General features: G+C 47.8%; 1 protein-coding gene across 1 annotated transcript in view; it reads left to right on the forward strand.

Moving 5' to 3' along the window:
* Window positions 1–22,263, forward strand: part of ACADSB (acyl-CoA dehydrogenase short/branched chain) — a 64,626-nt gene extending 42,363 nt beyond the window's left edge. The window contains exon 13 of the transcript XR_016388188.1: window positions 40–22,263. The gene's annotated coding sequence lies outside the window, so the exon portion shown is untranslated. The remainder of the gene's footprint in view (window positions 1–39) is intronic.
* Window positions 22,264–23,244: the final 981 nt, after the last annotated feature.

A 23,244-nucleotide genomic window follows, 5' to 3' on the forward strand; every position in this document is an offset into this window, starting at 1 on the left:
AATTCCCCTTTAACCAACTTTTCTGCTTTTCTCAAATAGCCACAGCCACGTAGGCAGCTCCATTCGGCCACACGGGAGACAAAGACTCTGACACAGAAAGGACAGAAAAGGGGTCTGACACCTAATCCCTTGAAGGTTTGACCTCTGTGGGTAAATAGCACTGACCGCGTTGAAAGACCCTCCCACGGAAAGCAGTGTGTGTCTTGCTTTGCTGAGCGGGGACTTCCCCAGGTTGGGTTGGGTTGGGCGCATACTCGGGTATGAACTGGACCATCCGCACTGGCCTTGGGATTAGCATCTTGTCTTTAGTTGTAATTTGATTTTATGTGATTCAATCTGAGGTACTGAAACATAATATTTTCTTGGACAAGAGAAAAGAATTTCAAAACGTCTCAAGTCCAAGGACCCAGGTTTAAATTGGGTGAGCAAAACTAGGGCCTATGACCTGCAAACTAGATTTTTTTTTTAACATTTTAAATGGTATGTAAATATGTGCATAATCGCCTTAATTTTGCCTCTTGCCCACGAGGCGTAAAGAAAAGTTTGCCAGCTCATGATGAAAGTAATGCCTCCTAAGTCTGATTTTACTCAAGTTGGTCAGTCAGGGTGTCACACCAAAAAAAAAAGAAACGAAGACCTCCCTTAGGAACTCGGGTTATTATTATTCTCTCTGAATTTCATTTGTAACCTGTCTAGCCCGATTGGCTCCTTGCTTCAATCTACAGAGGTGCTCGGGTCTCCCCATCCTTAAAGGATAAGCTTCCATGAGCCGCTGCTCCATTCTCCCTGCACCAACCCCTCGTACTCATCGCCTGATCCTTTAATCCCTTTCTGCTTGACGTTCACTTTTGTCAGTGAGTTTAAACCATGTTCTTAAAGTTATCTTTTTACCCTTAATTCGTGGCTGATTATATCCATTCCGAGCATAGCTTTGGATACCCCACTTCTAAGATTCTGCTTCCTTTACTTTTTGACAAAATGTCTACTTTTGGCTGACTCTTGGTTTCTTTTCCCATAAGTGGAAATTCTACCATTTTTCAAGATTCCACGATTGCAGGTCTTCTATCCTCCACACTAACGTCCTCACTGTGTTGTAGAATAACTTCTAGTCTTTTTTTTTTTTTTTTTTTTTTTTTGCGGTACGCGGGCCTCTCACCGTTGTGGCCTCTCCCGTTGCAGAGCACAGGCTCCGGACGCGCAGGCTCAGCGGCCATGGCTCACGGGCCCAGCCGCTCCGCGGCATGTGGGATCTTCCCGGACCGGGGCACGAACCCGTGTCCCCTGCATCGGCAGGCGGACTCTCAACCACTGCGCCACCAGGGAAGCCCCCTTGCCTTATTTTGCACTCAGTCATACAACAGAAACCTATCACTGTATAATGTATGTACAGTTCCTTTGCACATTAATACTCCATCTTTTCAACCCAGTTGATTTTTCCAGGTAGACAAAGGCTAAGGATACACATATTGATTGCTGCTAAGCTCATTTTAAGTGTATTTTGTAATAAAGGGCATTTTTGAGACTGAAACAACCCTGCACTTGTCCAATGGGCAAGAAGTCTTGGGAATTACTCAGATTGAAACATACCAACGTTAAATTTATTTTTTAAATTTTATTTATTTATTGGCTGTGTTGGGTCTTCATTTCTGTGCATGGGCTTTCTCTAGTTGCGGCGAGCGGGGGCCACTCTTCATCGCGGTGCACGGGCCTCTCACTGTCGCGGCCTCTCTTGTTGCGGAGCACAAGCTCCAGACGTGCAGGCTCAGTAGTTGTGGCTCACAGACCTAGTTGCTCCGTGGCATGTGGGATCTTCCCAGACCAGGGCTTGAACCCGTGTCCGCTGCACTGGCAGGCAGATTCTCAACCACTGCGCCACCAGGGAAGCCCAGAAATGTACCAACATTAAAAGCTGGCTAGATTCATCTGTACCATTTTTCTAGGTTCCACATATATGTGCTAATATATGGTATTTGTTTTTCTCTTTCTGACTTACTTGTAGAGCAGGAATAGAGATGCAGACGTAGAGAATGGACGTGTGGACATGGGAGGGGGAGGGGGAGGGGGATGAATTGGGAGATTGGGATTGACATATATACAGTACCATGTGTAAAACAGATAGCTAGTGGGAAACTGTATAGTGCAGGGAGCTCAGCTCAGTGCCCTGTGATGACCTAGATGGGTGGGATTGGGGGGTGGTAGTGGGAGGGAGGTCCAAGAGGGAGGGGATATATGTATACATATAGCTGATTGACTTTGTTGTAAAGCAAAAACTAACACAACGTTGTAAAGCAACTATACCCCAATTTAAAAAAAAATTATACCAAAAAAAAACTGTCTAGATATAGAAAGGCATGGATGTTTCTTCAGCATAAAAAAATGTAGGCTCCATCCATCTACTGTCGTGTTCTAAGAAGGCATCATTTGGTGGACATTCATGCTGTCTTGGGGTTAACACACTTCTCACCTCAGTTGACCCTAAGTTTATACAAATGTTTGCCTCATTCCAGCAGATGTTTTGGTCTGAAATTTCCACTGGGCTTCAGCAATCCAGGGCAATCTCCGGAAGAGTAAAAATTTCGAAACCAGTTTATTTCTTCATCTCTGACTAATAATGTAGATGAAGAAGAAGCTGAATCCAAATCCAATACTGTAGTGCTCACCACTGGCCCCTTAGAGGGAGGAGCTTCATGTGATTATGCAAAAGTCAGAAGAGTCCACAGGCATCTGAAGGGAATATCTCTTGAAAGAAAATCCTCATGCTTCCTTGGTACCATCCGGAAGAGAGTGCTCTCAGATAGGTGGGTTGGTTTTGAGGCTTTTCTGTAATTTCTCTCAAGACTCATTTTTCTCTTATGTTCTTCTGAAATTGTCCTATGCCCTTAACTTCTAACATTTTTCTGGCCCCTATTTCCTCTTACATTTTTACTACCTCACTTTATGGGTTTCCCACAGTAATTTCAGCATGCCCTGTGTAAGAGAGAACATCTCCCCCGCCAGCATTTCTGCAAGTGTTCTCTGAAGGTGAGGAGGCCAGGCCCTGATGTCCCTGGGCCTGGGGCTAGCCTACCACCAGAGGCCCAGCTATGATCTCGTTGGGCTTTTTTAAATTAATTAATTAATTAAGTTTTGGCTGAACCACATGGCTTGCAGCATCTCAGTTCCCTAACCAGGGATTGAACCCAAGGCCACAGCAGTGAAAGTCCAGAATCCTAACCACTAGGCCACCAGGGCACTCCCCTAGTCTTATTGTTTTAATCAGTAATTACTTTTTTAATTAATAAAGAGGGTGAAATTAATTAAAGAATGTGCCTTCATAAAAAATTGAAGTTAAGGCAAAGTTTAAAATTTAAATTCTTCATCTGTTTCCAAAAGTTATTTTTCTTTTAAAGTACTCAAAATTATTAATATTAAAAGGCCAGGGACTTCCCTGGTGGTGCAGTGGTTGGGAATCTGCCTGCCAATGCAGGGGACTTGGGTTCAATCCCAGGTCTGGGAAGATCCCGCATGCTGTGGAGCAACTAAGCCTGTGTGCTGCAACTACTAAGCCCTCGCACCACAACTACTGAGCCCACACGCCTAGAGCCCGTGCTCCGCAACAAGAGAAGCCACAGCAATGAGAAGCCCGCGCACCACAACGAAGAGTAGCCCCCGCTCACCGCAACTAGAGAAAGCCCAGGCACAGCAACGAAGAGCCAACACAGACAAAAATAAAAAATAAATAAATAAATTTTACAGGCCAAATAAAATTCCAACTTATATAAATTTTTTGTTATTTAAATAAAACTTAATTTTTAATTTTGATTTTTGAAATTTCAATTAGTTATTAAATACTTTTTATAAAAAGACCATTCACAATTCTAGTATTCAGTGTCCATCAGTTAATGTAATGAATTGGTGTCACATGCCATGCGTGTTACATGTAGACATATGTACATAAAGTTAAAAGTCGTGTGAATTATTAGTATTACAAAATGTTGTCAGCCGCCATGTAAAACTGTTGGAAAGCTATGCCAATTCATGGGAACTTCTGGAACTGTCCATTGGAACACAGAGAAGCCAGAAAAGGGAAGCTCTGCTTTGGGAAATGATCATTGGTTATGCAAGGATCTATCCCACTCTTGTTTTCCAAGAGGAAGGATTTGACAAGTTAGTGAATTTGTCTTTTCCCTAAGCAAATCCTCCTCACCTCCAAAGCAGTATCTCTCTCTGATATTGTCCTCATCAGGATTCAGGCTCCTTTTGTTTCAGGCACTTTGGGCAGAGGAGATGTGGTCCCCCATGACTTGAAAGGTGTTAGTCATGAGAGTGGATGCTTAGGGCTCAGGTCACCATGTGCCAGCATGAGCACCAGATCCCAGTGAATACAGGGACTGTTGTGTGTTTATGAAATGCAGGGCCTGGGGCAGCAGGTCCCCTTGCCCATGTCTAAGTGCAGTACTAACATTGAGAATATCCGTACAATACTTGCAGAATACATCATTCTGAAATGCTCCGAGACAACTTGCCAGATTCTTGGAACTGTGATGAAATAAGTTAAACTCCTTTATCTAGTTTTAAAATTGCTTCTGTTGCCACATCTTCATATAGGTTGTTAGTTCTAAGATTTGGTTCCTGACACAAGGAAAGCAGAGCTGGATACCACCACAGCCATTCCCAGTGTATGAACCAGGCATGTGGTATCTGAAGCAAAGCTTCTGCTTCTCAGCCTTGACTGGGAGGTCAGGTTCAAGACCAGAGAGAAAGTGGAGGCTCTGCCCCCTTTTCCCATCCAGCTTTATCCTAAAGGCAGCTGATAACCTTTGGGTAGAGGTGCAGGTACTCTGAGGAAAGGAGTCCAATGCTTTTATTCTTTTGTTTTCAGCCACGCTGCGCAGCACGCGGGATCTTAGTTTCCTGACCAGGGATCAAACCCGAGACCCCTGCAGTAGAAGCACGGGGTCCTAACCACTTGACCGCCAGGGAAGTCCCCCCACAACGTTTTTATTCTTGACAAGGGAAGGATGAGATGAGACCTGGAGCCAAGAATCGTCAGGTACTGGCTTTAAGATGTGGGGTAAAAGGGAATCAAAATCTTAAGAACAAGCAAGGAGGCAAGCTCAGGAAGCTAGAAGGAGTCAGGAAATGCCCAGTGGTGCTGACTGGGGGTGGGAGGGAAGAAGAAGAACATTCAAAGGGAAAGCCTCCAGCACTCCTGGCCCTGGAGAAGGAAAATGGACTTGGGAGCACGTCTGTGGGATACTCCAGGCACTGAACTGAAGGTTTGCCTGCAGCTGAGCCTGAGTTCATGGGCACTGAGTACATTTAGACCAAAGGAGGGCTCAGTTACTCTTATTAGGGAGGAAAAAAGGAGGAGAAATATGTCAAAATAAGTTTGGGGAATTAAAAGTCAGGTGGGGGGCTTCCCTGGTGGCGCAGTGGTTGGGAGTCCGCCTGCCGATGCAAAGGACGCGGGTTCGTGCCCTGGTTCGGGAAGATCCCACATGCCGCGGAGCGGCTGGGCCCGTGAGCCGTGGCCGCTGGGCCTGCACGTCCAGAGCCTGTGCTCCGCAGCGGGAGAGGCCACAGCAGTGAGAGGCCCGTGTAACGCAAAAAAAAAAAAGTCAGGTGGGTTGTGAGGACTTCTGAAATTAGGAGATACACTTTTTTTTCTGGATGAGAGGAACTTTTGAGATAGCCAGGGACAGAAGGGAGAAGCAAGAAACCATGAAAAGTTTTGGTGGAATTACCTAATTTGGGGTAAGAGAGAAAGAATCTTTCCCATCTGCTATGGACTGAACGTTTGTGTTCATATATTGAAATCTTAACCCACAAAGTGGGTTAAAGTATTAGGAAGTGGGGCCTCTAGAAGGTGCTTTGAATGGGATTACTGCCCTTATCAAAGGACCCGGCTGAGACCCCTTGCCCCTCCAGCCACAAGAAGTTACAGTGAGAAGACGGCTGTCAATGAGGAAGCAGGTCCTCACCAGACACCGAATCTGATGCCATCATAATCTTGAACTTCCCAGCCTTCAGAACTGAGAAAGAAATGTTTGTTGTTTATAAGCCACCCAGTTGAGCCTGAACAGACTAAGGCATCACCCCTGCCCCAGCCTCCAGAACAGCTGAGGCCAGATGCTGAGAAAACGTATCTGCAGGATGGATGGCCAGATAGGAAGCACTGTTTGGGTAGTGTTTTTTCTTGAGAGAGGAGCCGCTTAGTAAATGTTTCTCCTTTCTTTTACGCACTGTCTTCATTCAAGTGGGGGCCACAGCTGGGAGTTGCTGGGGACACTAAAACATCATTTGGAAAATCAACCGGATAGGGATGATGGCATTTGCCAACACTCTTCTCAGGGGGTTTGGAGTTTGATAAACCACTTGGATGGAGGAGGTATGAGCCTTGTCTCAGTCACCTCAGTGGCCGCTGAGCCTGCGCGTCCGGAGCCTGTGCTCCGCAACGGGAGAGGCCACAACGGTGAGAGGCCCGCGTACCGTGAAAAAAAAATAGAGTGGATCTGTTCAACTGCAAATGGGGTCTTCAGAGTGGCATGCAGAAACCCAGTAACCAGTGGGCCTCCTCCACCAGTTCTACCTCCAAAATAATTCTTAATGCCTCTAGATCTTTCTACCTCTACTAGTACCTTAGTCCAATCGGAAGCATGATCTCTCTCTGGGAACAGTGTAGTCACCTCCTAATTGGCTTCCAGCTTCTACTTTCCCCAGTAATCCAAGCCATTTTCCATAGCAGCCTGAGACAGTCTTTTAAATGTAAGTTGGGTTATTATCACTCCTCTTCAATGATTTCTCTAGAACTATTCTGTCCAGTATGAGAGCCACTAGCCACATGTGGCTATTAAAATTAAAATTAAATAAAATTAAAAATTCAATTCCTCAGTTGTTTCAGGTGCTCATTAGTCGTGTTTGGCTAGTGGCTACCATATGGGGCCGTGTGGATATAGGGCATTTCAATGATTGCAGAAAGTTCTATAGGTCTCTGTGGCTCTAGAAGATGGAGCGGCTGCTTCCGCAGAAGAACAAGTGGCATCCAGGGCGCCTGGCCAAGCTCACTTTACTGGTCTCCAAGAACTTGTGGCTTTGAAGCAGTATGGAAACATTAATTTGGGGAGCTATTGCTCTTTTTTTTGGCATTTTCTCCTTTCTCTTCTCCCCACTTATGCAGGTTCTGTGTTCTGTGCCTCCCACAAGGCTGGTAGCAGCACTTTCCCGAATTTTGTCCCTGTTTTCAATGGACAAAAGGGGTTTGAAGGAAAGGAGAAACCTAAATCCAATGTGAAAAATAAGTCTTGAAGGGAATTGCCCCAAATGAATCTGCTCCAAATTAAAGAGGGATTTCTTCAGATTGGAAGAGGAAAGAGAGGCCCTCCATGCCCCACATGTGGCCTAGACTAGCACCCTGGAAATGTGTGCCAGAGGGAAAGGTATTCGGGACACCAAGGGGCTGGATGTTGGGCAGAGCCCTCTGGTCTCACAAAAGATGCTGAACCACAAGCAGGTTCCAGACACGGCAGAGGAGCCATCTGGAAGGAAGGGCCCGGGACCAGGAGAAGAGACATCCCTCGTGGAGGCAGGTGGTATGGCAGAGGACGGAGGCACTTTGACCCTGCGTGAGACCCCAGAGCCCAGACAGAGGTCCTGAGAAAGGAGCCCTGAACAAAGCTGGATACCCGTCAATTTGTTGGGATGGGGCTCAGAGCTGACATCACACTGATTGATGGTATAGAGGGTGTAGGATGTGATTTTTCCCTTTTCCAGAACTGGAGCTAGAGTCCAGAGGTGCTCGAGGATCAGGGACCATACATCTCCGTCTCCCCAGACAGTCCTAGGTCATGTCTGCTGTCTCAGAATGATTTTTTTTTTTTTTTTTTTTTGCGGTACACGGGCCTCTCACTGCTGTGGCCTCTCCCGTTGCAGAGCACAGGCTCCGGATGCGCAGGCTCAGCGGCCATGGTTCACGGGCCCAGCCACTCCGCGGCATGTGGGATCTTCCCGGACTGGGGCACGAACCCGCATCCCCTGCATCGGCAGGCGGACTCCCAACCACTGCGCCACCAGGGAAGCACTCAGAATGATTATTAATAGTGCCATCCTTCATTTTCAAAAGAGCCTTCCAATTTGGGCAATAAATAATAAGGTCACCATACCTAAGTATCTCATATTCTGAGTTCAGAAAACCCCCAGGGGTAGGGCCAGCCACCTTCCCCCGGGGCCTCAGAGAGGCACCAGTTCAGTAAACCACCTTCAAAATGAGGGGAGGCCACCCACCAGAGTGGAGGAAGGGGTGCTTTACCACCTCAAATCCAAGGCTGAGGATCCTACAAGGAAGGCAGCCTGGCATTTTGTTCCCAGCTGGACACCTTACTTAGCCAGTGGATTGTTGATTTTCCCCATAAAAGCAGGAGAAAAGAGACCCAGGAAACCATGGCACAATGGGGGAACCCCCAAGAGAGGGTCAGGACCACCCTGTCTTGAGTTCTTGGTTCCAAAAAGTTAAGGAAGATGGATCCTGCTTGTGCCCACAGGCCGGAGAGCTGGCACAGGAGGTAGATGAGATTGTGTTATACCATCTTTCTCTAGACTCTTTTCCCTTGAGGACAAAGAGGTGTGCACAGAGGAGGAATGCAAAGAGGCAGCAGTAAAATGCAGCCACTCTTGCAAGAGACCCCCAGGGCCCAGGAGGCAAGTCCCCTTGACAGCCAGCCGTCATTCATAACATGCACATAGAGAAGGAACACAAGGTCAAGGAGGGGAGAGACAGCACCTGCCCCGGCCTCCCCCTCCTTCATCCCCAACCCATAACCACCCCCAGCGCCAGAGGGAGAAGGGAAAAAGTCAAGAGAGACCCTGCGCTCTCCCTCGTACATGCGTGCACACACACACACGCCACAAACTGTTAGAGACACGAGACAGGCAGGGCCATTGCTGAGATTCGGGACACACGAGCCTCAAAATGGACATGAGACTGCAGGTTTTAAATGAACAGGGCTAAGTCTTAAGAACAAACCGAGGCTGTTCGATGAACCAAAAGTGACTGAATTTGTCACGTTGAACTGAGATCTACTACTGCCAAGGGAGCAGGAGAGGGCTTGGGTAGAGGGTAATTTGGAATGATTATTAGAAAACATCCCCGAACGCTGAGCCTCAGTGCACTGCTTCCCTCGTGCTCACCTGAGTCGGTGGACCAAGCTCCACACCCATCACCTGTCACTGGGCCACATCCTGGCAGCTTCAGCTGCCTGTGATCCTTGGGTACCCGGCTCTGTCCTCTCTCTGCTCTGGGGATTACATATGGCTTTTCAAAGGAAGCCCCCCCAAAGCAAACGAGCTGCTTCAACAAGATAACTTGAAAGGTTTTCTGAGAAGTCTTGTAGTGGTAAATGTCGAGCTGCTTGGGACCCTAGGGCTTTGTCAGCTTACCCCCTTATTTATGTCCAGGGAACCTGAGTCTGGAAAGGCCAAAGCCCCTGCTCTCATGACCAAGAGGTTGGGCTTAGATATCAGACTGCAGGGTACGGATGTCTGGTCCCCGATGTCTTAATTATACAGACCGAGGTAGCTTACTTGACCTCGCTAAGGTTTGATTTTCTTGACTGTCAAATGGAAATGATAATACCAACGCCCCCCTCGAAGGCTTGCTGTGAGGAATGAGATATACAACGCGTGTGAGCCCCAGCCAAGTACCTGGCAGACAGTAAGCCGTCCAACAAACCTTAGCTCTTATTGCCAGCTGGGACCGCAGGCTGGTCTCCTGGCTCCGCGTTCAATACCCTTGTCTCATAAAGTCAAATCAACTGCTAACGAGCAGGTCAGAAAGTAAAGTTGAAAAACTTCCGAAGTCCCACTTTTTCTCAAATTATGGCAACTCCTTTAGCCAAGAGTGGAATACCCTGACCCGCTCGGTTAGAGGTTAGCCATCAAGGCCACTGCCGCATCTGGCTGTGCAGCCAGCAGAAAATGCACAGGCCGTTCAAGCTCTTCGGCTTTTCCCACTCCAAGATGATCTGCATGACATTTGGGTCAATCAATTTAGAGATAATGATTCTTGCCGCAGAGCTGTGCATGTCCAATCACAAGAAATAGGGATCCCCAATTGATTTTTGTGGACTGGTTTCATTTTCTCAGAGAGCTTTTCAGGTCAAACATTGGCCAGAGCTAGGGTGCTGATAGGAGGTGGCATATTTCCATCTGCTTTTGCCCGGAAATGTCTGGCTATCATTGCGCTCTGTTGAATAAAATTGAAATCATCAAACCCTTTGAGGCATTGCAAGCAGGACTTTTAATCCAGGGGGATGGGGGAGGGACACAGAGCATCTGCCTGGAGGAGATATACACACACACATACATGTGTGGGACTTTTTTTCTTTTCCAGAATAAATTTCTCACAGCAACACAGTGAGATTCAAGAACCTGGAGGGGGCGCTCTTTTCCTGTAATGTGTTTCCACCTCCACGTGTGGACTTCATTCATAGCATCTTTAAAATTAAAGTATAAGGAAGCCTAAATGATAGTTAAAGGGGTAATTAAAAATAGGCAAATGGCTTTATTTCTCTCCTAAACTGGTTGATTTATGCCTTGTTGTGTTTTTTTGAGAACACAAAGCTATTAATTTATGTGTGCAAAGAACAGTGAATGAATCCTAACGAGCCCTGCAGCCTTTAAAGACCTGAATCATATGTTGAGCTCGTTTAAAACTTGCATAGGAAATTAAGGGAGAATAAAGCCCTTTAATTTGAAAAGTGTATCTATAGTTGCCGTCCCTAGGATATCTGCAGGGTCATTATTCAGAAAGATTAAGGAGGACTTTATTTTTTTATATGCGCTATGTATTTCCCAGTTCCAGCTCACCATGGTGCATTTCAACTTATAAAGAGAAGGAGATAACATGGGGGGAGGGGAGCTTTTTATTCACTTCCCACTTAATTTCCTTGCCGCCAGGCCAGTCCCAGCTTAATGAATGTAATTGCTACCTTTGATGAAAATACTATTATCAAGATCACACATTACATTGGAAAACAGTTTTTCTTTAAACACAGCTACTGCAGTCTCTAATTATGCATGTAACAAGTGTCTCCTGAACAAAAGAGCATGTTGTCTACAATTGGTAGGAATTGGAGCAAGGCAAATTCGAACAAAGGACAGATTAGATTTGCTCCCCGCTCCACAAAGCCCATCCCTCTGATTAATTTCCTGCAAAAACTAAAACAATTCTCTTAAAAGGCGCTCACCCCCTTCTCCAGAATGATCCATATGCCATTTGGGTCTTTCTTTAGGGTGATAATGGCCCCTGATTTGAACTCGTGTTAGAAAATAAGAAAGGGCTTTTATGAACTTCCTCTTTCTAATGTAAATGAGCGACACAGGATCTTGAGGGATAATGAGCCCCCCAAAAAGTGACTTTTCAGTGGCTATAAAAGAGCTCACTGGTAGGGGAAAGTCTGCATTGAGCATGTTCAACCCAATTATTTTATTAGTTTCAAGAAATGAGGCATCTTTGAGAAAATACTTCCCATGCCTGAAACTGAGAGACACCAGCTTTTTCGGGGTTGAATTCCTAAAAGACGGAGAGTTTCTTGACTTACGCACAGAATTTTCAAAATGGATTCATGAGTAAACATAAAGTACCCTTGTTAGTTTCATTATGGCACTTTGCTCTTGATTTTGGAGGCTGCATTTGGCAAGTGTTCTTCCCTTATCAAATGTGGGACAGGTGCTAGATTATCCTATAACAAGTCAATTCTACACCCCCCAGCATTATTCAAACCCAGAAGAAAAAAGCCAAGTTAGTTTCCAACACAGTATTAGTTATGAGTATGAGGTCTAGAGTCAGACTTCCTGGATTCAAATCTCAACTCGCAATTTATCATCTGTGTGATCTGGAAAAAAAAAATCAGCTTTCTACATCTTTATTTTCTTAACTGTGAAGTGGGGGTAGCACTTAAAGGGTAGTGAGAATTAAGTAAGATAATACTTGTGAAATGTTTGCATCAATACCTGGCACATAGTGAGCACTCAACACATTTTACTTATTACTATTATTATTTATTATTTGACTTGGAAGACCACAGGTGTTTAATGAAATGGATGTCCCTAAATATTGCTCACCACTTCCTTGGGTCCTGCAGCCTGGTGCCCCCAGGGAAAATGGCAGGAAAGTGGCGTCTCAGATTGAATCCTATGCTCTGTCCAGGGATGAGAAGGCTGCCGGAAACCATATTAAGGAGGGTATGGTTAAATCTGGAGCTCTTTTTGATAGAGTTGGCTGGTCCTTTTCAGAGGCTCACGTACCCTACCAGGATGAGTCCCAGATGTGGTCCAGGAGGAACCAGCAGAGACCAGGAAGATGAAGCATGTTGCCTCCACTACTCTTTGTGGAGAAGGATCTGGATACATAAAATGAGGAGCACCACACATGGGTCCTTGTTATCCTAGGATTCAGTACCTGAGTCCCCCAGTCACGTAGCTTCTTTAGGGCAGTTAGAGACATCATGACACGGTGTTCACTGAAAAACTGACCATCTATAAATGTGGTGCCCACCCAACACCCCCTTCTGCTAAACTCTGGTGTCCATCTTTGCCCACCTACGCAAAACCCAAATAAATTGATTGCAAGGTGAAAATGCAAATTGTGCCAAAGTTACCGGATTTCATGAAGGGAAAACGATGCTGAGGAAGCATTCAAATTCTATGCAAAGCCATTGATAAATGAGGATCTGGCCATTCTCGATTTGAAGAAAGAAAAGGGCAAAGGTGATGACACAGCAGACACTCAAAAGGGAATGATTTGACTGCCATGGATTAACGAACACCTCTGTGAAAAGGCATGAAGCCTTTGGATAATTTTGCAAAAATGACACCTGGTAAGACCATGCTGTGAAAATCAAGCACAAAGAATGGCTACAGAGTGAGCCATGCCACAATTTTTGGCTGAAAAATTTACACCCCCCAAATCAACATTTGATTCATTCTTTGCTCAAAGATTATGGATGGAATTATAGCTGTAGCTTAAAACACAAGATAAATTAATTTTAATAAATTGTAATACAATTTATAAGTTTTAAGACAAATTTAAGATTTAAGACAAATTCCACATCAAGTCTTTTTAGTTTTCACCATTTACTAAGAAAGGAGATCCCTGTTTAACACAGATCCATTTAAAGTGGGCCTTTTCCAGCACCAATTTTCCTAGGATGAACGGACTTTGTATACCCCAGGTGAGGTCTCAGGATCCCCAGGACAAAAGGTGTACATTCTTTATGTTAGGGGTTCAGAGCTGCAGAGATGCATCACTTACATACCTTTGCACAGAGTGAGTGAGGGACACACACACACACACGCACACACACACACGCACACACACGCACACACACACACACGCAGGAAGGAGTCATTTTCCCGGAGCTTTCACCTCCAGGTTCCAGATGGAGCCAGCCACTGCAGGTCTCTGTTATCTAGGTAGGGAGGGCTTTCCCAGTATGGGTGCCTTCCCCATGGCAAAGGACCGTTGGCTGTTGGAAAGAAATGGTCCCGGGAGGACTGGACTCAAGCTCAAAGTACTGGGGCTCCAGGACTGGGACACAAGAGGGATTGAATGGCAGACAAGGAGGCAGCCCCTTGTTTGGCCCCAGGCACGTCCCAGAATCTGAGAACCGAGCTCTGCACATCTCAGACAGCACTCTGGCCCTACCCTCATCCACCACCCCATGAGCAAGGAGAGGGGCCACCTCGGGTCTGAGAGCCAGCGCAGAGTCCAGAAATGCCCGCTAGCCACAGCAGGAATTCTGTTCTAAGAGCCTTTTGGCCCTGGCAGCAGCCCGCCTGCTTCTTGGTCCAGGCCACAGCCCTGGGAGGGAGGCCCCATGGGCAGAGAAGCAGAAGTGGAGGTGCTGGGACTGCCCCAAGGGCACCCGTTCACTGCTGGGACCCCAGGCAGTCTGAGTGCTGGCGGAGGGCTCCCTCCAGGGCCCGCACATCCATCACTCACCCCCTCCTCCTGCCGCCTGCATCTCTGGAAATTGGCTGGAGCCATCACCCTGAGGATCCTCGACAGGGGGACAGCATTAAAGACAAGTGAGCTTTGAGGCAGCATCTCTGTCTGTTGATGGCGGCGCAAATAATCGGCCATTTCCTGGTCCACTGGTTAGCGGAATTAGCATACTGTGCGCGGGACAGCCTCCATCTGCCTCCTGCGCTCTTCATTACTGGCGGCAAGGTGGAATCGGCAGCTAACCTTTGAGTCCATGAAGGGTAATGCCCCCCACTCCTGAGAGGACACTCTCACCTAGGGCGGCCCCGTCACGGGACCCTGGAACATCGTCACCGGGCCATCCGGACCACATCCGCGTCTGGTGGAGCTGGCGTTTACGGAAGGCTTGGGGTTAAGGTGGACCCCAAGGGGAGCTCTGGGTTTGGAGTCGGGAGGCCCGGCCTCTCTCTGGCCTCATCAGTGACTCACGGGTTATCCAGGCAGGTACTAAAGGTCCTCTAAGCCCCAGCTCCTGGGCTGCCCTCCCAGGAAGGCTTTTCCAACCCTGTCCTCACTTTCTCCAGAGCCTGGGGGAAGCAGCCACTCCCCCACCCCCAAGATCCGTGATGGCTCCCCCACCCCCACCCCCACCCCACCCCACCCCACCCCACCCCCGTCAGCTAACTGGATACTCTGGCCCTGCCAGGCTTCAGCCCCAAATCTGCTCAGCCTCTCCCCTTTCCTCAGCAGGTGTAACTGGCCGTGGCTTCATCCCTGTGTTTGCTTGTGGCTACAGACTGGATTGGAGGGCAGAGACCCCGGGGGAAGGAAGAGGGACAGTTTGGGAGAGGGGTCCTTTCTGTGCCTCTGTAACAGGGTCCCTGAGAGACCTTGGCCATCTGCCAGGAGCCCCCTCCTAGGTCAGCTGTGGCCATATCCTCTAAGGTGGCTGGTGCTTGTGGACGGCTGCTAAGCTGAGCTACCTGGGGCTTACAGCCTAGGAGGGCTGAGGTCTGTGAACAGGGGATTGGACCACTGCCGGAATGCCCCAAACAATTGGTTGCAAGGTGTCATCTATAACTTTCGCTGAGTATAATTTCTGTTGTTGATTGCACAGGAAGGCTCCGTGTAGAACTGGAAGGCCAGGGGACTGGGGTCCAGCAGTGCTGGACTGGACCAGGCTGTGGAATGTGACCTCTGGCGAGGTTTTCCCCTCTCTGGGACTCAGTTTATTCATCAGTTAAATGGGCAGTTGGACCAGATAGTGGCTGAGACCTTCCAGCCTTGACCTGGAGGATCCCAGAAACACTGGCTGCAGTGGAAAAATTGCCAACTCAGGGCCCTTCCAGCTTTGTTTTGCGAAGTGTTAAGTTTTGGGCAGAGGAAGCTGGACCATGAGATTCAAATGCCCTGACTCAATCATCTCCTTCTGGAATGGGCTCAGGGCATGACTGCATAACCAGAGGCAGGGAAATGCCATCTGGCTCCCAAGTAGTGCTCTGTCCACCCTGTAGGGACCCCGAAGCCTCCCTCGATCTGGCTTGCTCCCCACAGAGAGGAGAGGAGGGGCTGGGGCCAGTCATGAGTGGGGTGGCCTCATCTGTGTGATCAGCTTCATTCACTCGTCCATCCATTATGGCTGCATTCACACGTCACATGCTTAGTGAGCTCCTATTTATCCCTCAAGACCCCACTCTGTTGTTGGCCTGCCCTTCCCCTTCTCCTTCTCTTCCTGTCCCTGTAACACCATCATCACACAATCCTACCTCTATGCTGGCACGTGGAAGACTTCATCAATGGGCACTGAGTCCATAGGCCCCTGCAGGGCGGGCCCTCTCTTCCCTAGCACATGGCACAGAAGGTTCTTAACCAAAGTTTGCTGAATGAATGAAGTGAAATGAGCAGGTGTGTTGATGAGGACATTCCGGGATGAGGGACAGTGTGGACAAAGACCAGAGGTGGGAAACAGCCCAGTGTTCAGGGAATAATCAGTATGGGCAAGTGTGGGAGAAGGGAGAACCCATGCCCCCTTTTTCTTACTCATCTCACTGGTACTTGGGTATTTGTCTTAATATTCGTTTTACGCACTGGACTGTGAATCCCATGTGCCAATCTGACTGTTTTCACAGGGCTTTGCCCAAGACTGAGCACATAATAGTCACTTATATAGATGCTCATTAAATTAATTAATTAGATAAAATGGGAGGTCTAAATGGACAGTCCAGTACTTATATGGCAGGTCCACAAGCACCAGAGACCCAGGCCCATTACAGGATTGCCATACAAAATGCAGGATGCCCAGTTAAATTTGAATTTCAGATGAACAATAAGTAATTTTAAAATTATAAGTATGTCCCCAATTTTGCATGAAACATACTAAACCAATCGTTCATTTTTATCTGAAATTGAAATTAAACTGGTGGTTTCTTTGCTTTTTTTTGGTTTTGGTTTTTCGTATCTCATTTTGTTAGTTTGGTTTTTGTTTGTGTTTGCTAATCTGGCAACCTACCCTTCCCTCTTTCCACTTTGCCATACTCATCCCTGGCTTGTAATCTCATGATGGCTTCAGAGTCACAAGATGGCTGCTGGGGCTCCAGCCTTCATGTTTGTGATTTAGGAAAGCAGAAGGATAAAGCACGGAGGGACAAAGGACACCTGTCTCCCATTTGAGTCAGCTTCTTTTAAAGAGATTTCCTAACTTGAATTATGGGCTGGTTAATACATGAGTAAAAAAGAAGCAAACATGGTAAAATGTTAACAACTATTAAATCTGGGTGATGGGTGTATATGGGTGTCCATTACCCTGGTCTACCTTTTTTTTCATGCCTGAAGATTTTCTTAATAAAAAGTTTGTTTCTTTTAAAGGAAAGACTTCCTACAATCCTTGCCCAATAACTTTTGCCTTCTTCTCATTGGCCAGCCCTCGCAGAAAGGAAATCTGGGAAATGTAGTCTTTGAAATGGGTGAACTGATACCTGGATATAATCCAGGTTCTATCAATAAGGAATAAGGGGAGAAGGGATGTCAGGCAGGAACTTGTAGCCTCTGCCCAGGGCACGATTCCTCAGCTTTCTCTGCACAGCACACAGAGAAGCAGGGGCTGCAGTGCCCAAATCTATGCTTTGGCTTCCTGTTGAAACCAGCCTCTCCGGGTCTCACTCAACCTTCTGATGGGACTTTCCACCCTTGGAATGGTGACTAAGTCACAGCAACCCCTCACCCAAGGGCAGGTATGGAGAGGAGCCCTGCTGAAGCCCAGACCTGTGCATTCTGCAGCTTATCCCCCTGAGTGGTCTTTGCCAGGGTGCTGAACCCCAGGGACCCCTGAGGCTGCCTCTCTAAAGAACATGCAGCCCAGCTCCTTCCTTCCCTCACTGGGAGGCGCTTACATTTCCCAAGGTAATGAGCCCACAGAGGGTGTATCCATCCCTTGTGGAAGGAAAATGCTTGAGCAGAAAGCCACATTCTGAGCTGTTGTCCCAGGTAAGACAGCTGGGCAGTCCCCAGCTGTCAACTAACCAGGAACTAACAGTACCAGGGGTGCTGCTCAGGGTATATCACAAGCCCTCGAAGCCATGGATAGACACGTGCTGTGCCGCCCTCTGCATGCTTGGAGCGTAGTAGGCCTGCTGTGAAGATTTGGGGCGGGGAGGGGAGGCACTCTGGTCCATCAAGTAATGAATGAACTGTGATCTATTCATGCAACGGAATATTACCCAGCCATAAAAAGGAATGACATACTGATCCATGCTACTACATGGGTGAACCTTGGAAACATTATGCTGAGTGGAGGAAGCCAGTCCCAAAGGACCACATACCGTTTGATTCCATTTACATAAATATTCCAAATGGACAAATCTACAGAGACAAAACGTGGGTTTGTGGTTGCCTAGGCCTGGAGGATTGAGGGGAAATAAGTGACTGCCAATGAGTTTGGGGTTTCTTTTGGGTTGATAAAAATGTTCTAAAATTGTAGTGATATTTGCTCGTATCCACAGATGTATTAAACCCCGCTGAATTGTAAAGTTTAAATGGGTGAATTGTATATGTGAATAATATCTCAATAAGGCTGTTTTTTGAAAACAACTCTCCGAAAACAGGAGACACTTTTGTCAACGGCAACGCTATCACAGTTAAGTTGACTCTGGCTGGGACTCAGCGCATGGTGGACGCCCAGGAAGCCAGCCTGGAAGATTCCCGGCGTGGACTGGAATTCCAGAAGCTGAGTCCAGCTGGCACGGGGTGGAGAGGAGTCCTGTCTGGCTCCCCCAAGTGGTGACCGCCTCGAGTGAATGCGCCTCCACTTACGTATATGGATCGTTTACCTCCCTCTGTTGCCAGCGCTAGATCTATGAGTGAGAGGAAAGGAGAAAAGAATAAGGGTTTAAACTCTTATCACTAAAGTGAGTCTCCCTCTGCATTAAAAAACTATCCAGACCCTGTGGCAGGAATGGGCTCTGTTCTTGGGGCATAAATCTGTGTGTGTGGAAAAAAGACTTATTGGTGAACTTAGCATATTTTTCGTTGAACTGGCAGTGGCTAACCATTACACCAGTATTTATTTGATGTTTAAAGAGTACAAAACCATGGACCACAAATAAAGAAGATGGAGTAATAGTTTGTGGCTGGGCCACTAGCTTTAAACTTGAAATGAAGTGTCCAGTTTTGAGTTACTGTGTCCAACCACCATTTGTACAGTTTGAAAAGTGGGCGCATTTTTCCAGGCTGTCAGTGAGACTGTAGTTCATTCCCATGAATGATATCGCTGAAGGAGCAGTTGTTCTGCTATGAGCACTTCACTCATGACCAGAATATATTAAATGTATTAATCTGGACCTCCCGGCGTAATTTAGGAAGGGCCTCTATTTGACACATCCCTGTACATCCTTGTTTTATTGCTTGCTCCTGCAGGTAACAACATCTCAAAGGTCTCACTCCTGAATGAAGTTAAAATTGCATGTCACCCCATAGCATATGCAGTTTTGTGGCTTATTTTGCTGTCAAAATTACCACCCTGCAACAACATGAGACGTTAATGGGGGACGCGGCGTGATTTACCTCAACGGCTCGGGGCCCCATGGCCAGGGAGGACTTCCCACATCCAAGTGGCCACACGTTTGGGGAAGCTGTGGCACCTCGGCCCTTCAGCTCTGCCTTTCGTACCCTAACCATGCCACCCAACACGGCAGGCCTCTCCTGAGACGAAAATAAGTGGTGTGTGAGACTGCCAAGTAATTGTTAAGCTTAAGTCACAAGAAAAAAAGTCTATTTCAAGCAGGTGAGTCCTCCCTCCAGTGACAGAGAGGACTCAGCCGATTTCCCAGTGAGGCCAGTGACTGGGGTCTGTTAAGAGCCCGTCCAAGACTTTACGTGGAAATATCTAATTTTAAGGCTAAGAGGAGCAGCCTTGACTTACAATTTGACCCCATATTTTCCCGCCCTGTAAAGCCAGCATCTTTGGAATGTTTGTTATCCCTGGTAACAATAGAAGGCCACAAAGCCGGGGTGTGCCTTTTAATGAAATTATGGATTGCCCATAGGGGAAGAATGTTAGATGTAGTTTAAAACCATCTGGGAGCCTGGACCGGTGGCTGGGCTGCATTTGAACTCTCATGGGTCCTAGGTGCTTTTGCCTTTGTGTGCCCCTTCCACCATTAAAAAAAATTAATTAAAAAATACATAATTAAAAATACTTTTAAACTATATAATATGTGTACAAATATATATTATGTATTTTAAATTGTACTTTATGACTGCATTGGTATGATGACCAACGCAGTAAAAGCTGGGCTAGATTCATGATTATATAGTCTTTACTGTTATATTATTTTTTTTCCTTCTGATTTTAGAAGAAATGAAAATTAAAACACTGCTTTGGGCCCTAGGCACTGTGCCTGATGGGTGTGTCAGCCCTGACCTGGGTGGCAGGATCCGAGCTTCAAATCTTTCTCCAGGAGCTTCTTGCCTTTAAGGACGGGGCAGCCTGGCCAAGGCAGCTCATAGGAGGAGCTTAGATGAGAGGCATCCTGCTTCCCCCAGCCTGGTCCAAGTTGCTCCCCATGATTCCCTATGGCTCCCCACCCCTTGGCAAGGTCAGATACACTCTCCTTCAATGGCTGTCTCCACCTCCCATTTACTTGTTTTTATTTTAAACAAATAGGCCAGAGCCACTGCTGTGGATTTTCCGGTGCATTGGAGAGCTGGGGGCCGTTCGTGAGTGCAGGGGCAGAATGCTCCCCCTGCAGGCGTGGTTGGCTGTGATGATGGGAAAGGGCATTAACGATGGGCTACGATGGCTGACCCCTGACCTCATCGGCCGCAGCCCCTCTCCCCAGCCAAGTTTCTGCAGTCTGATCAGCTGCGAGGGGTTTAAAGGGTAGCCGTTGTCCCTGGTCAACCAGCATACCATTAATAATGTTTTCATCCGAGACAGTGACAAACCCGCGGTAGCTGAGGAGAGTTTATTAAAGTCAGTCTATAAATAAGAATTAAAACTTTTAAAAACTGGGTTGACACAGATAGACAGATGAATAAAGTGATTGGGCAAAACAATAAATATAAGAAGGACAAGATGCTTGAAGAGCCTTGCCTGGAAAGGAAGGCCCGGCCCACCCTCTCTCCAGCCTCCCCGCAAGTTTACATTTCATGAAGCTGCTTCAGAACTTGTAGGTTTTGTGAATCTAGGCCCTGGCTAATGTTTTGTCATTTAATGCCTGTTCTCTCAGCTGAAAAAAAGGATTGCAGCCACTTCTCTATGTCAAGAGCTGGTAAAACTTAAATGTCTCATCTGTCCTTGGCTTGCATGCAGATGGCCTGACCCAAGAGCTTGGCTCCGGGCCTGCGGGCAAGTGACAGTTGGTCCTGGCTTTGCCGGCCCAGCCCTTGTCTGGGGACTGACTGAACCAAGGGACCAGGGAGGCTTTGAGCTGGAAGCATGTCTTCCTGCAGCCTAGTCCCAGCTCAGAGGGCAGGTTCCCCCCTACAGACCGCGTGTCTCTGGGGTGTTGGTACAGACCACTCTTCTCCATTCCTCAGCCACGTGGCTTGTCCTATGCAGGGCTTTTTAACAATCATGATGATTTTAATGACGTACTTAAACAACTGTTTCAATTCTCTTTTGCATGTGTTGGCTCATTGGACCCTCACGAGAAGCCCAAGAAAGGCCCAGGGCAAGTTTGATAACCTCCATTTGGAAGATGTTCTGGGCACAGAGAGGCTAGGCTGGCCTGAGGTCACTCAGGACACAGGAGCGGAGCCAGGTCACTGTCCACTAACTGTGGGGAGAAGAAGTGGAGGAAGGCTGTGGGTAGGAAGCCCAGGCCCTGCTGGGAAATGGGACTTGGCCGGCGTTCCACCTGCAGGCATGCCCGTTAGTTAGCGTTGACATGGACTCATTTGGCCTCAGTGATAACCAGGGAGCATCACGGTGGCCCTGCAGGGCTGTCAGGCCCCAAAGAACCTTCTGGATCATCACATTGTTAGGATTTGGGTCTGTCTGGTGCTTTATTCCACATAAGGGAATGTCACTGTGTCCCCTCTTTCAGAACAGTTAGACTGAAGCACCCGTGGTAGTTAATTCTCAGTTAAGGAGCATCATCAGTAAGTCAGATGCCCGGATGCAGAGTCAGGCGATAGACAAGAGGATGATTCCCCCGGAATGTTCTGCCCCCTGTTGCTTCTCATGTTGGGTCGGCCCATGACCCAGGCTCAAGCTGGGGGGTTTCAGGGGTCCCCCAGAGACTGGGAGCTGCACACAACTCCCACCCAGAGCCACAGGTGCCTGCTAGGTGTCTGGCCAGGACCTTCGTGCTCTCTTTGTGAGCCTCAGTTTCCCCCCTGTGCAGTGGGATTGATACCCAATCCTGTCTCTGAGGCTCAAACAGCTCTGAAAAGGCCTCATAAATTAGGGTCAAGATCCAGCCAAGCCTGGGAGCTGTAGCATGATGTTAAACTGGACCTGTTTCCTGAGAGTCTGAATGGCCCAGAGCACCAACATTCACCTGGACTTTCCCATTTTTTGCACCCAATTTAATAACAAATTTGGAGGCCCCAGGAACACTGGGCTGGAAAGGCCCTGACCACAGAGGCAGGAGGCAAGAAAGGAAATGGCATTCCCCTCCCCTCTTTGAATGACCCACATCCCCCAGAGGACTCTGCTCCCCATCTCACCCACCATGCTGAGCAGCACAGGTGTCGCCACCCAAGAGCTCAATTCTAGGAAGGAATTGGTCTCTCCAGCCCAGGGCACCCGTGTGTGAGGCACAGGGAAGGCAAGGCAAGTGGGGGGGGGGGCTGCGTTTGGGGGGCTTGCCAGGAGGTGGGCAGGCCTCATTCCGGACCTCCAGGCAGCCCCTCTGCAGGGGAGCGGGTTGCTATGGATGTCATCACCACCAGCCCTGGGAGCGCTTCCTGGCCAAGAAACACGCAGGTTTTGTGAGTTGGTGAAGGAAACTGGAACCATAGACATACCTGTGCCTGGCAGTAGAGCCTCCCCGGGTCCGCTCCCACCTCCTGCCCCCTCCCTCAGCCAAATCATCCTCGTTCATGCTCACTTTCTTCACCACCTGAAATGATGTATTTTTCCCTTGTTGACTGTCTGCCTCTCCCCCTAAGGGTGTAAGTGCATGGAGCATGAGAGACAGATGCACATTGGAGGGCCTCCCACTCAGTAACTCTGGATGAAGGAGAGAGTGGATGAGTGATGAATGTGAGGGATGCTCATGACCCGGAACGATCTTCCACAGGTGGTAAGGAGGGGACCCGGAAGCAGGATGAAACCTCAGCCGGAAAGTGAATCCCTTCCCTGAGTGAGCAGACATGCCCCCGCCCCCAACCATTCTTCCCAATTCAGCTCATTGGGCTGGTTTCCAGGACGCTCTAGAGAGCTTTCTGGAAGCTTCCAGAGCAGAAGTGAGGAAGATTCTTGGCCTCCTCTCTCTGATCCCAGGCTTGAAGTCTAGGGGCACAGAGACCAAGCAGATACCACTGTCAACAAGGTGTGTTCTGATGGTGGCTGTGCCTGAGGGAGGGCCCCAGGGATGGTGGCAGGAGAGATGGATCCAGATTGGCATCTTGGGTGGACTTCACTGAATTTTCCCAGTGTTAAAATGAAAGCCCAAAAGGCATATGGTTGGGCTTCTTTCAAAAACCGTCAACCGTATTTCAACCCTTAATCACACCGTAACTGGCGATGCCCCACAACCTCTAAGCTTCTGACACTGTCCCTGTGACTCACCATGGCTGCCCTCTTGGAGCTAGAACTCACCATGGTTTCACCCACATCA

Source organism: Delphinapterus leucas, chromosome 16 (genome assembly GCF_059928025.1).
Source record: "Delphinapterus leucas isolate spDelLeu-1000000601 "Yukka" chromosome 16, BTC_Dleu_Yukka2, whole genome shotgun sequence".
NCBI classification, from domain to species: Eukaryota; Metazoa; Chordata; class Mammalia; order Artiodactyla; family Monodontidae; genus Delphinapterus; species Delphinapterus leucas.